The sequence below is a fragment of the Ovis aries genome, chromosome Y (genome assembly GCF_016772045.2).
Source record: "Ovis aries strain OAR_USU_Benz2616 breed Rambouillet chromosome Y, ARS-UI_Ramb_v3.0, whole genome shotgun sequence".
Taxonomy (NCBI): domain Eukaryota; kingdom Metazoa; phylum Chordata; class Mammalia; order Artiodactyla; family Bovidae; genus Ovis; species Ovis aries.
In genome coordinates this window covers 7,940,513-7,954,312 of record NC_082741.1, presented here as the reverse complement: position 1 = coordinate 7,954,312, position 13,800 = coordinate 7,940,513, and the positions used below count along the sequence as shown (strand labels likewise).

General features: G+C 39.0%; 1 long non-coding RNA gene across 1 annotated transcript; it reads right to left on the bottom strand.

The window, feature by feature from the left end:
- Positions 1 to 1,442: 1,442 nt before the first annotated feature.
- LOC132659054 (uncharacterized) lies at positions 1,443 to 13,275 on the bottom strand. Its single transcript, XR_009599037.1, has 3 exons — positions 13,208 to 13,275; positions 5,963 to 6,108; positions 1,443 to 3,655 (listed from the first exon to the last, which is right to left on the bottom strand). It is a non-coding gene; the product is annotated as an uncharacterized LOC132659054 (long non-coding RNA).
- Positions 13,276 to 13,800: the final 525 nt, after the last annotated feature.

Sequence of the window (13,800 nt, the reverse complement as noted above, 5' to 3'; positions counted from 1 at the left end):
TTTAGGAACATTTTTAAACAGTTTTATTTACTATTTTTAGCATAATAAGTAGCTACACTACACTTTTTTCCATGCTTTTGTATATTTGCTAGTCTAATTTTGAAGATTCATTTTCAATTATGGTTCCGTTTATTGGCTAGATCTATTCTTTTCTGACTCCTATTTTTATCCTTTTTCTCTTTTCTCTCTTTTTTCTCACAGTTACACTTCCTCTGCTTCCTCTTGGATATTAGTGTTGGTTTCGCCATTAATCATGGAGTTTTGTCTGCTGGGCTCTGAAAACTGTGAGGTCTGGATGCTTCCGGAAGGGGTCAGGCCTGAACCCCTGATGGTGGTTCCCAAGTCCAGGAATTTGGGCCATCAGGAATTCCTGACCTCAAGTTAATATTAGTCAATGAGAGCTCTCCTAAAGGCCTCAATTTCAGGACAAAGGCCACACCCACTCAAAGGCCAGAAAATTCCTGTGGAGGATGTCTCGTGCCAAACCACTAGCGAAACACCACCATGCCCATTAGCAGTTTAAAACTGTTGACAACTATATGAAGCCTACAGACACACCAAAACACAAACCAAACACAGCACTGTCTTTCAGAGAAGGAAATCCAGCTCCATCCATTACAAGTTCCCCCAACCAGGAAACTTTCACAAAACACTGTTCTAACCTCATCAATAGAAGGCAGACCACAAACAAGTGAAACTACAACTTCCCAAACTGTAGAAAAGAAAGCCAATAAGTTAAATGAATGAAAAGACAGAGAAAAATGCAGTAGATGAAGGAACACAATAAAAACCCACAAGATGAAATAAATGATGAGGAAATAAGAAGTCTACATAAAAAGGAAATTCAGAGTAATGATAGTAAAGATGATCCAATATTTTTCAAATAAAATGGAGGAATACATAAGTTCCCTGGAGACACTGAGAAGATCCCCCCCAAAAAAAGTTTGACAAAGACCTAGAAGAAATGAAGAACAGACAGTCAGCAAAGGACAACATAATAACTGAGATTTTTTTTCTTTTTAAATGTTATTTTAATTGGAGACTAATTACTTTACAATATTGTAGTAGTTTTGGCCATATACTAACATGAATCAGCCTTGAATGTACATCTGTTCCCCATCCTGAACCCCTGTCCCACCTCCCTCCCCATCCCATTCCTATAGGTCATCACAGGGCACCAGCACTGAGCACCCTGTCTCATGCATCGAACCTGGATTGGTGATCTGATTCACATATGATAATATACACGTTTCAGTGCTATTGTCTCAAATCATCCCACCCTCACCTTCTCCCAGAGAGTTCAAGAGTCTGTTCTATACATCTGTTTCTTCTTTCTGTCTTTTGATGGATCTGTTGAGATTTTCTATTTCTTCCTGGTTCAGTTTTGGAAAGTTAATGGGGGGGGGGGGCGGGGAATAATGAATGAGAATTTTTTCCCTGCCCCCAAGCTCTTTCTGACAGTTTCAAAGATGATAATACCTTTATTGCATTTCAGTCTCAGCACTAACATCATTCATTCATTCAGCAGATAACCTCCACGTGCTAGTGAGGCTGTAAAACTGCACAGGTAGAGTGTAAGCTCAAATGACCTCTTCACGGTAATTTAAAGGCATGTCAGGAGAAGGCAATGGTAACCCACTCTGGTACTCTTGCCAAGAAAGTCCCATGGATGGATGAGCCTGGTAGGCTGCAGTCCATGGAATCCCAAAGAATCAGACACGACTGAGTGACTTCACTTTCACTTTCATGCTTTGAAGAAGGAAATGGCAACCCACTCCAGTGTTCTTGCCTGGAGAGTCCCAGGGACAGGAGCCTGGTGGGCTGCCATCTATGGGGCTGCACGGAGTTGAACCCGACTGAAGCCACTTAGCAGCAGCAGCAGCAGCTAGGATTGTCATAGCTTTTCGTCCAAGGAGCAAGTGTCTTTTCATTTCATGGCTGCAGAAAGCATCCACAGTGGTTTTGGAACCTAAGAAAATAAAATCTACCACTGTTTCCATTTTCCCCCATCTGTTTGCCATGAAGTGATAAGACTGGATGCCATGATTTTAGTTTTTTGAATGCTGAGTTTTAAGACAACTTTCTCACTGTCCTCTTCTTAACTTCAAGACACTTTTTAGTTTCTCTTCAATTTCTGCTATTAGAATAGTATCACCTGCATATATGAGGTTATTGATATTTCTCCTGGCAATCTTGATTCCTGCTTTGTTCTCATCCAGCCTGTAATTTTGCATGATATACCCTGTATATGTTTTAAAAAGCAGGATGACAACACAGCCTTCTTGTACACCTTTCCTAATTTTGAACGAGTCCATTGTCCCATGTCCAATTCTGTAATTTCTCAACTTGCCATACAGATTTCTCAGGAGACAGATCAGGTGGTCTGCTATTCCCATGTCTTCAACAATTTCCACAGTTTGTTATGATCCACTCAGTGAAAGCTTATAGCATAGTCAATGAAATGGAAGTAGATGATTTCTGGGATTCTCTTGCTTTTTCTATGATCCAGTGGATGTTGGCAATTTGATCTCTGGTTCCTCTGCCTTTTCTAAATCCAGTATGAACATCTGGAAGTTCTTAGTTCATGTACTTTTGAAACTGAGCTTGAAGGATTTTGAGTATTACCTGGCTAGTATGTGAAATGAGCACAATTGTAAGCTGTTTAAACATTCTTTGGCATTGGCCTTCTTTGGGATTTGTATGAAAATTGACCTTTTCCAGTTCTGTGACCATTGCTGAGTTTTTCAAATTTGTTGGCATATTGAGCACAACACTTTAATGGCATTATTTTTGAATTACTCTACAATATACCAAATTAGAGAATATATTTGCAAGTCATTTATCCAATAAGAGGTAGACATTCAAAATATAACATGTAAAAAACTGATACAACTTAAACACAGATGAAAAAAAAGAAACCAACTGATTAAAATATGGGCAATGGAGATAGACATTTTTTCAAAGAAGACATACAGATGGACAACAGCCACATGAAAACACGATCAACATCAGTAATCATCAGGGAAATGCAAATCAAAAGTATAATGTGCTACTGCTCCTCATGGAAACTAAACTTTTGGTGCTTAGCATGCTTTAACATATACAGAAATCAAAATATTAATGTTCACATGAAACCTATAATGTCATAAATCAATCTTATCTTAATAAATTTAACAACTATGTTCAATGACATAAACTTGATACAAAAAGAATGCTGCACAATCCCACTTCAGTTCAGTTCAGTTGCTCAGTCGTGTCCAACTCTTTGCGACCCCATGAATTGCAACATACCAGGCCTCCCTGTCCATCACCAACTCCCGGAGTTCACTCAGACTCATGTCCATTGAGTCAGTGATGCCATCCAGCCATCTCATTCTCTGTTGTCCCCTTCTCCTCCTGCCCTCAATCCCTCCCAGCATCAGAGTCTTTTCCAATGAGTCAACTCTTCTCATGAGGTGGCCAGAGTACTGGAGTTTCAGCTTCAGCATCATTCCTTCCAAAGAACAACCAGGGCTAATCTCCTTTAGAATGGACTGGTTGGATCTCCTTGCAGTCCAAGGGACTCTCAAGAGTCTTCAACATCACAGTTCAAAAGCATCAGTCCTTTGGTGCTCAGCTTATTCACAGTCCAACTCTCACATCCATACATGACCACCTTAAAGATACAGACATAAATTGAGACAGTCTGGGACCTGTGACCCTCTAATGCAATGCTTCACCTGTACAAGAGTCTCCTCAAGCAACAAAATATAAACTATAATACTTAAAACTTAGTACAGATTAAAACAGCCCCTTATTTTGATTAGCTGTAATTTAGTGTTGCACAGACTTATCAAAATTTATTTTACTCAAAATAACTGTGTGCATCCATGAACAGATGGACAAATTAGGGATAACAAGGTACAAAATGACCAAAATGAAACTGTCACTTCAGAAGAGTCAGGAGCAAAAGCAGGATCCTGCACATGCCCTGTACTCAACACTAGCTAAGAGTGTGGGCAAATTACCTAAGCCACTGGTTTGACCCTGCAAACACACCTACATACACTGTTAATAAAGCATCAGCTCCCAAATCCTGGGTAACCTGTTGCTTACTCTCCCTCCCTCCTGTTGCAGCAGAGCTCCAATAAAGCTTAGCTTGAATCTGGCCTCTAACCCAATGTCTATTGAATAAGGAGGCCAAGAATCCTGGTAGGTAAGAACATAATGAAATAAATGAAAATGATAATTGGGAAGGACCAAGTGGATAAAGATGTTAAAGGAATTTACTACAAATTAAAACAGTCCCTTATTCTGCTGCTGCTGCTAAGTTACTTCAGTCGTGTCCAACTCTGTGCAACCCCATAGACAGCAGCCCGCCAGGCTTCCCCATCCCTGGGATTCTCCAGGCAAGAATGCTGGAGTGGGTTGCCATTTCCTTCTCCCTTATTCTGATTAGCTGTAATTTAGTGTTGCACAGACTTAACAAAATTTATCCAACCATACGCATATATACACATATGCATATCACTATCTATAAAACACAACATATGGAAATAAATACTATCTAAGTGAGAAAGAACTAAGGCTATTTTTTCATAGGTTACTACGGTAATGATTTAAAGCCAACCTCACCACTGTTTGTTTGGCAAAGATTTAGGCAGAGGGGTGGGAAGTTTTATAGCAAAAAAAAAAAGAGAAGGCAGGGCATCCTAGGTGGTTTAGGTGAATGTATTTGGCTTTCCTGGTTGATCCTAAATTGGTGGCAAGAGAAAAACTGAGGAAGCTGTCAGTTATTAGTCAAGTACTGACCTTTAAGGCTAATTATCACAGATTTTATTTTGCAAGCATTATTGTTTGGCACTGTGGGCTGATTTTTAGGATTGGGCACTATCAATTATATATATATAATTTTTAACTTATAGTTAAAATAAATTAGATAAATATCCCATTTAGAGCTGGAAGGAAGAAATAGTTATTACTTCAAATAAACCAAAGATTACGTAGGTTAAAAATAACAGAACAGCATAAGACACCAGAACCTGTGACCATGAGAAGCATCAGTGAGGGAGCTGCAAATCCTGAGAAATCGCTTCAGAATTAACCACTGAAGAATTGGGACTAGATGTCAGCTGAAGCCTGGACAGCAAAGCCCTACCCTTTTTGTTGTGCAAGCAAGTTGGTCTGTGTCCCTGCCCAAAGTGCCTGTTCAGGATGCCACAGATAATTTTTGTGGAGCAGGGAAATGCAGCACTCCACAAAAGGAAATCTGTGGCAATTGGTTCCCTGGTTACAGGGAATGTAGAAGCCGTGCAGTCACCTGGCTGCTGCCATGATTCCGGTGTCGCTGCTGGTGGCAGTGGTGGGCAGCTGGATTTCAGTCTGTTTAACTGATTTTGCCCTGAAGGTAGAAGGATAGACCTGAGGCCCGTGAATGCTCTACAAAGGTCCCAGATTCCAGGGCCCTGAGTCCTGCAAGGCCTTCTATTATCCTGCTAGCATGGAGGTAGGATTGTGGCACAGTCTTGGGTTGTGCTGCTGTGGCTGCTAAGTTGCTTCAGTCATATCTGACTCTGTACGACACCATAGACGGCAGCCCACCGGGGTCCCCCATCCCTGGGATTATCCAGGCAAGGACACTGGAGTGGGTTGCCATTTCCTTTTCCAATGCATTAAAGTAAGAAGTGAAAGTGAAGTCCCTCAGTCGTGTCCGACCCATGGACTACAGCCTACTGGGATCCTCCATCCATGGAATTTTCCAGGCAAGAGTACTAGAGTGGGGTGCCATTGCCTTCTCCACTGGGTTGTGCATGCACTGCAATTTGGAGTACTTATTAGGCTCAGTTGACGTTAGCTGGCTGCTCAGCAGTAAAGAATTTACTTGCCAGAGCAAGAGATGCAGATTCTATCCGTGAGTGAGAAAGACTCTCTGGAGGAGGGCGTGGCTACCCTACTCCATTATTTCTTACCTGGGATTTCTTACCTTGAAAATCTCATGGACAGTGGAGCCTGGAGGGGGGTAGTCCACTGGGTCCCAAAGAATCCAACAGGAGTGAACACACAGAGAGCGGTGGAAAGTTAAACATTGTTAGGAATGACTTTTTTTTAAGGTCGAACCCTATAGAGACACTGGTATTGGAATGAACAAAATAAAGTTACAATTTAGAGCAGTGCATTAAAAAATTTTTTAATTAAAAAAATAAAAATAAAAATTTTATTGTTAGAATTTAGAGCAGCAACTTTAACATGCATAAATAAGAGGCTCCAAGTTTCCTTTCTCACAGGTTTTTTCATCCTTCATTCCTGGGCAAATTCTGCTTCTATCCTTCATTTTCCAAGATTTTATGTAAATGAAATCCTTTGTTGTATACTCTGAGGGGGTGGGGGGAGGAGGCACCTCTGAAATCTTGTATGTAGCTTAATTATTTAGATTCAGCACCTAGTTTAATCTATTGTTCAGTAACATTCCATTGCATAGTGACAGTAAAAGTCGCTCAGTTGTGTCCAAATCTTTGGAACCCAGTGAACTATACAGTCCACAGAATTCTCCAGGCCAGAATTCTGGAGTGAGTAGCCCTTCTCTTCTCCTGGGGACTTTCCCAAGACAGGGATTGAACCCAGGTCTTCTGCTGGCAGGTGGATTCTTTACCAGCTGCGCCACCAGGAAAGCAATCCATTGCATACGTGTACCAATTTATTTAGACTTTCATATGTTGAGAATTTGCAACATAACTAAGGAGCACTCCCCACACATGCCAATGATGTTTGTTTGCAGTGTTCCTCCCTCCCCACAACACAACTGAACAAGTGAGCCTAAATAAGTGAGCACCTTCACCACCTTGTGTCAGGGTGGAAGTTAGACACTGAAGGTGAAAGTTACACTGCTCAAAATAGCCTGGAGTTAAACCTCACCTTTGGGTTATCCCCACCATTCTATGCAAAATAAAGAATGCTCTCACCCAAAGAAAAAAATGGACATTAATGTTGATTACGCCCAGCTCCCAGCTGGTCCCATTCTCTGGCCGATCTATAGAATTCCTTGCTCCAGCCGTTCAAGAGATAACTACTCTGAACAAACTTGGAGAACAGGCTCCCTTAAGACAGTAGCTTCCCACATACATGCCTATATATACTTACTCTTTTCTTGGGTTAGTGCAGCAGCTCACTAATCTAACTGCTGCCCCTTCTCACCTTATTAAAGGTGATCTGTTCCTGTAAAGGGCCTGTCTCTATCTTTTTCCAAACCTCGTCTTCTTTAACTCCCTTATTCTACAGAAGAGAACTGCAAACAGAAGAAGTCAAAATAAACAAAGAAGAGGGAACTATTCTGGGCGTGACAGGTGCAACAGATTAAAACCCTGTAATTAACACTGACTAAGCATTGGAAGGGGCCTGTAGACCTTGAGAAGAAGTACAAGCTAGAAAAAGGAACTATCTGAAACTGAGCAGACCTCACACTGCCCACAAGAGCTCCAGAGAAATTCCTAGATATAGTTCTACTATTATCATTAAAAAAATTTTATCGTAATTTATTATTCCTTTTTTCATTTTTATAACTTACTATTACCTTGCAAAAGAGAACCTATTTTTAAAGCAAATTTCATATACATATAGTTTTTGTGATTTTGTTTTGTATTTTTAATATTGGATTATTGAGAGTCTTACCTCTACCCTAGATTCTAATCTTTGCTTTTTGGTATTTGTTATCAATTTTGTATCTTTAAGAATCTAATCTTTAGTATCCATCTCATGTAGGGGTGTGACTACTCCCTTGATTGCTCTCTCCACTTTTGACTCTTCCTTTTCTGCCCCAGGTCACCTCTATCTCCTCCCTGACCCTTCTCTTCTCTACTTAACTCTGTGAAACTCTCAGGTATTCTGGGCTGTGGAGAACACTTAGGGAACTTATTACTGTCTAGATTGGTCTCTTCTCCTTCTGGTCACCTCTGTGAACCTCTCTTGGTATTTCAGGTTGTGGAAAGTACATATGGAATTGATTACTGGCTAGATTACTCTCTCCCCTTTTGACTCCTACTATTCTCTTAGTCACCATAATCTCCTTCCTCCCTTTTCTCTTATCCCTGTAACCCTGTGAACCTCTCAGGGTTCCTCAATGTGGAGAACCCCCCTGTGTTCCTCAACGTGGAGAATTGTTTCAACATAAACCTAGATGTTTTATCATCTGTGCTATATGGATGTAGAAGTCCTGAGGCCACAGTAGGAATAATACTGAAAGCCAGAGGCAGGAGGCTTATATCCAAAACTTGAGAACACCTGAGAACTCCTGATTCCATGGAAGATAAATTCAAAAAAGTTCATCCAAAAGCCTCCATACCTACACTGAAACCAAGCATCACCCAAGAGCCAACAAGATGCAGAGCAAGACAAACCATGGTATTTCTCCAGCAACACAAAACACATCCCTGAGCAGTAAACCCATGCCAAACCCACAGACACCCCAAACTCAATACTGGACACTTCATTGCATTCCAGAGAGAAGAAATCTAGCTTCAACCACAAGCTCCCCTAATCAGGAAACCTTGATAAGCCACTAGTCCAACCCAACACACAGCAAGCAATCTCCACAATAAAAAGGAACCATGAACTTCTAGGCTACGGAAAAGCCACCACAAACCCAGCAATTTAAACAAAATGAAAAGGCAGAGAAATATTCAGCAGGTAAAGGAACATGATAAATGGCCACCAAACCAAACAAAACAGAAGATAGGGAGTCTACCTGTAAAACAACTCCAAATAATGAGAGTAAAGATGATCCAAAATCTTGAAAACAAAAGGGAGTTGCAGAAAAATAGACTGGAGACAAGGATTGAGAAGATGCAAAAAAAAATGTTTAACAAGGACCTAGAAGAAATTTTAAAAGGTCAAACAATAATGAATAACGCAATAACTGAGATTAAGAAAAAAACTCTGGAGGGAACCAAAGGTAGAAAAATTGAGGCATAAGATAGATAAAGTGAGGTGGAAGATAGAATGGTAGAAATAAATGAGGCAGAGAGGAAAAAATAATTAAAAGAAATGAGGACAACCTCAGAGACCTCTGGGACAATGTTAAATGTTCCAACATTGGAATCACAAGTCTCCCAGAAAAACAAGACAAAAAGAAAGACCATGAGAAAATACTTGAGAAGACAATAGTTGGAAACTTCCCCTAAAATGGGGAAGGAAATATCCACCCAAGTCCAAGAAACCCAGAGAGTCCCAAACAGGATAAACCCAAGGTGAAACACCCCGAGACACATATTAGTCAAATTGAAGAAGATCAAACAGAAAGAACAAATATTAAAAGCAGTAAGAGAAAAGAAATCTTTCTTTTCTCAGTTAATCTTTTCTTTCTTCAGTTAATCTTTCAATAGAAATTCTTCAGGCCAGAAGGGGATGGCAGGACACACTTAAAGTGATGGAAGAAAAATACCTACAATCAGATTATTAACCCAGTAGGATCTCATTCAGTATGAATGAGAAATCAAAATATTCACAGACAAGCAAAAGCTAAGAAAATTCAGCACCACCAAACCAGCTCTTCAACAAATGCTAAAGGATCTTCTCTAGACAGGAAACACAGAAAAGGTTTATAACCTGAACCCAAAACAACTAAGTAAAAGGCAACAGGCTAATCCTTATCAATAATTACCTTAAATGTAAATAGGTTAATGTCACAACCAAAACATAAAGACTGCCTGAACGTATATAAAAACAAGACTCTTTTATAAGCGGTCTACAAGAGACCCACCTCAAACAAAGGGAAACATACAGACTGAAACTGAAGGAGTGGAAAAAGATATGTCATGAAAATGCAGGCCAAAAGAAAGCAGGAGTAGCAATACTCATATCAGATAAAATAAACCTAGAAATAAAGACTGTGAAAAGAGACAAAGTGACAGACCTTATTTTGGGGGGCTCCAAAATCACTGCAGATGTTGACTGCAGCCGCAAAAAAGACACTTGCTCCTTGAAAGGAAAGTTATGACCAACCTAGATAGCATATTAAAAAGCTGAGACATTACTTTGCCAACAAAGGTCTGTCTAGTCAAAGCTATGTTTTTCCAGTGGTCATGTATGATGTGAGGGCTGGACTAAAGAAAGCTGAGTGCTGAAGAATGGATACTTTTGAACTGTGGTATTGGAAAAGACCCTTGAAAGTCACTTAGACTGCAAGGAGATCCGACCAGTCCATCCTAAAGAAAACAAGTCCTGAATTTTCACTGGAAGGACTGATATTGAAGCTGAAACTCCAATATTTTGGCTGCCTAATGCAAAGAACTGACTCATTAGAAAAGACTCTGCTGCAGGAGGAGAAGGGGATGACAGAGAATGAGATGGTTGGATGGCATCACTGACTCAATGAGAGTGGGAGATGGACAAAGAGGCCTGGCGTACTGCAGTCCATGGGGTCACAGAGTTGAACATGACTGAGGGACTGAACTGAACTGAAAAGAGACAAAGAAGGATACTACATAATGGTTAAAGGATCAATCCAAGAAGAAGATAAGACAATTATAAATATATCTGTACCCAACAAAAGGGCAGTGCAATATGTAAGGGAATTTTAACAAGTATGAAACAGGGTATTAACCCTGACACAATAATAGTGGGAGACTTTAATATCCCACTCACACCTATGAATAGATCAACCAAACAGAGAATTAGCAAGTAAACACAAACTTTAAATGATACAATGGACTAGTTAGACAAAATTTATATCTGTAGGACATTTCATCCAAAAACAATGAATTTCACCTTTTTCTCAAATGTACACAAAATATTCTCCAGGATAATCGATCCTGAACTAAAAATCTAGCATTGGTAAATTCAAAAAACCGAAATTGTTTCAAGTATCTTTTCTGATCATAATGTGTTAACTATGTGGTATCAACTGTAGGAAAAAAACTATTAAAAAATAAAAACATATGGAGGCTAAATAACATGCTTCTGAATAACCAAAAAATCAAAGAAGAAATAAAGAAAGAAATAAAAATATGCATAGAAACAAAATGAAAACACAACAACCCCAAATCTATGGAATTCAGTAAAAGCAGTGCTAAGGGGAAGGTTCATAATAATACAAGCTTACCTCAAGAAACAAGAGTAAAATCAAATAAATTAACTAACTCTACACCTAAAACAACTAGAAAAAGAAGAAATGAAGAACTTCATGGATAGTGGAAGGAAAGAAATCATAAAAATTATGGTAGAAATAAATGAAAAAGGAACAAAAGAGACTATAGCAAAAATCAACAACTCTAAAAGCTGATTCTTTGAGAAGATAAAACTACAAACAACAGAGAAATATAAAGGATCATAAAAGACTATTATCAGCATACTTATATGACAATAAAATGGACATCTTGGAAGAAATAGACGAATTCTTAGAAGAGTATAACTTCCAAAATTGAACCAGGAAGAAAGAGAAAATAATCTTAACAGACCCATCATAAGCATGGAAATTAAAACCATTATCAAAAATCTTCCAACAAAAAAAGTCCAGGATCAGATAGCTTCACAGCTGAATTCTACCAATAATTTAGAGAAGAGCTAACACCTATCCTACTTAAAGTCTTGCAAAAAAATTTCAGCAGAAGGTAAACTGCCAAACTCAATTTATGAGGCCACAATCACCCTAATACCAAAACCAGACAAAGATGCCACAAAAAAGAAAACTACGGGCCAATATCACTGATGAACATAGATGAAAAAATCCTCAACAAAATTCTAGCAAACAGAATCCAACTACATGTTAAAAAGATCATGCATCATGACCAAGTGGGCTTTATTCCAGGGATTCAAGGATTCTTCAGTATTCACAAATTAATCGATGTGATACACCACATTAACAAATGGAACGATTAAAATCATATTATTATCTCAATAGATGCAGAGAAAGCCTTTGAAAAAATGCAACACCCATTTATGATAAAAACCATCTAGAAAGCAGGCATAGAGGGAACATACCTCGACATAATAAAAGCCATATCTGATAAAACCACAGCAAACATTATCCTCAATTGTGAAAAACTGAAAGCATTTCCCTCAAAGTCAGGAACAAGACAAGGATGTCCACACTCACCACTACTATTTAACAGTTTTGGAAGTTTTAGCCACAGCCATCAGAGAAGAAAAAGAAATAAAAGGAATCCAAATTGGAAAAGAAGAAGTAAAACTCTCACTGTTTGCAGATGATGTGATCCTCTACATAGAAAACCATAAAGAGATGACCAGAAACTTGCTACAGCTAATCAATTAATATAGTAAAGTTGCAGGATATAAAATTAACAGACAGAAATCCCTTGCATTTCTACACACTAACAATGAGGAAACAGAAAGAGAAATTAAGGTAACAATTCCATTCACCATTGTGACAAAAAGAATGATTTAGTTAGGAATAAATCTACCTAAAGAAACAAAAGACCTTTATATAGAAAATATAAAATACTGATGAAAGAAATCAGAGATTACACAAATAGGTGGTGAACTACATCATGTTCATGAGAATCAGTATAGCGAAAAGGAGTTTACAACCCAAAGCAATTTATACATTCAATGTAATCCCTATCAAGCTAAGAATAGTATTTTTCACAGATCTAGAACAAATAATTTCAGTTTGTATGGAAATACAAAAATTCTCCAATAGCCAAAGCAATCTTGAGGAAGAACAATGGAACTGGAGGAATCAACCTGCCTGACTACAGACTATACTACACAACAACCTTCATCAAGACAGTACAATACTGGCACAAAGACAGAGATAATGATAAATGGAACAAACTTGAAAGTACAGAGATAAATCCAGGAATCTGTGGACACTCTATCTTTGACAAGGAGGCAAGAATATACAATGCAGAAAAGACAATCATTTTAAAAAGTGGTGCTGGGAAAACCGGTTAACCACCTGTCAAAAAATGAAAATAGAACACTTTCTTACACCATACACAAAAATAAACTAAAAATGGACTAAAGATCTAAACGTAAGGCTAGAAACTATAAAACTTCTAGGGAAAAAGATAGGCAAAACACTCTCTGATATAAATCACTGCAAGATCCTCTATGACTCACGTCCCAGAGTAATGGAAATAAAAGCAAAATTAAACAAATGAGACCTAATTAAACCAGAAAGTTTTTGCACAGTGAAGGAAACTATAAGCAAGGTGAAAAAGCAGCCTTCAGAATGGGAGAAAATAATAGCAAATGAAGCAACTGACAAAGAATTAACCTCAAAAATATACAAGCAGCTCATGCAGCTCAACACCAGGAAAACTGTTGGAGACCACTCTGGTCAGAGGAAGAAAAACTGCGCGAGCAAGCAAGCTTGCGGTTTACTTTTATATAGCCCCCTTGGGCAGAATTCCAGACTGTGTGACTAAGCCTTCTCAATATAGTGCATGAGCATAAATGTTATCCTACAGCAAAAGGAAGTGAAATTTCTGCTTACTGCAGAGTCTGTCCAGAGCCCTTTCTTCCTCCTTATCACAGGAAGGGAATGATAAGGAAGGGAATGTTCCCTCGTTTGCAAGGGACCATTAAACTCAAGGCTGTGTCCAGCCTCCTTGGCAGAACACCTTGTTTGCAAGCACGTTCAGCCTGAGCAGAGAGCCCCGTTTGCAGGCACATCCCCACTTTCCCTATTGTGGCTGCATTAACCCTTCATCTCCCCCTTTTTTATTTGCTTTAATAAATTGTAGCATGGTCTGGATCTTCTCTGCTTCGTGCTTTAGTTGTTTCCCTTTCCGCCATCGCTGGAAGACTAGAAAAGCAACGCAACATAAAGTAATACAAACACAGTGCTCCCAAAACTAATCCCAATTA